Consider the following 1,245-nt stretch of genomic DNA (forward strand, 5'->3'; position numbering starts at 1 on the left):
TCTAGTAACTGGGCCTGTGGAAAGTAAAACAGGATTTCTACTACATTTCCCTAGGGTGGACCAGTCTTACATTGCTCTCTGAGTCTCCTCTGCTTCTTTGGCTTTCTGCTTCCTCCTGGGTTGTCTGGGTCATCCCATGCCAAATGTGAAACAGAGCTGCTTTAGTTTCCACCACAAAAACTCACTCAAACAAGCATGTGTAAGACTCTTAACAGAAAGAAGGACCTGGCAAAATGATGAAGGAGATCCAAGTGAGAGTTCACAGCTCAAAATGCAATTCCTCCTTCTCAATGGCACCCAACTTTCTCTCCTCCTCTCTGTTTTCCAGTGGATTTCCTGAGGAGGTCCAATGACTTCTCCTTCATTTGTAGGTCATTTCAGCCCTTTCCTCTTGAGCCTTCATTTTGGCCTTGCTGGAGCTTCATGCTGAGTAGCGGTGGAGGCGATATTTTCCCTCAGGTTCTTTTCAAATTATTTTTCCAAAGGGGAAGAGTCTTCTTCCTCAGATGAATTTTGGTGCAAACCAGAGGTTAATATTTTGTCAACCTCAGGACTTCCCTCATGGTCCAGTGGTTGAGAATCCCCCTGCCAATGCATGGGACATGGATTTGATCCCTGGTCCAGGTAGAGATCCCAGAAGCCTTGGGACAGCTAAGCTAGTGCGCCACAACTACTGAACCTGTGCTCTAGAGCCCTTGAATCACAACGACTAAAGTCCATGTGCCTAGAACCAGTGCTCCACAACAAGGGAAGCTACTGAAATGAGAATCCTGTGCACAGCAACAAAGAGTAGCCCACAGTCACCACGACCAGAGAAAGCCTGTACACAGCAACAAAGACCCAGTGCAGTCAAAGTAAATAAACTAAATAAAAATGATAAAAAATATGTTTTCAAGCTCATGATGGTGATTTTAACTCAGTTACTCAATAGCTACTCCAAGCTACATTAAGCTCCATTCACAGCCTTGATAGTGATACACAGTAATGGATGATTAGAAAAAGGAAGGGAGGGGAAATGTTCTTTAGTAAGAAAAACACGTGTTACAAAAGCATTCTTAATAAAGCAATAATACAGATGAAAAGTCCAATCAGTTCAGATGGGCACATAATCATAATAAAATATCTCATTACTTCCTTCCACCCCCTCTTCTCCCACCTGCTCCCCAGGGGCAGCCACTTTTGACCATTTCTGCTTTTAGTTCATCTGATGGTTACAATCATAACTTCCCTGAACAAGAGAGATGA

Source organism: Oryx dammah, unplaced genomic scaffold (assembly GCF_014754425.2).
Source record: "Oryx dammah isolate SB20612 unplaced genomic scaffold, SCBI_Odam_1.1 HiC_scaffold_25, whole genome shotgun sequence".
NCBI lineage: Eukaryota > Metazoa > Chordata > Mammalia > Artiodactyla > Bovidae > Oryx > Oryx dammah.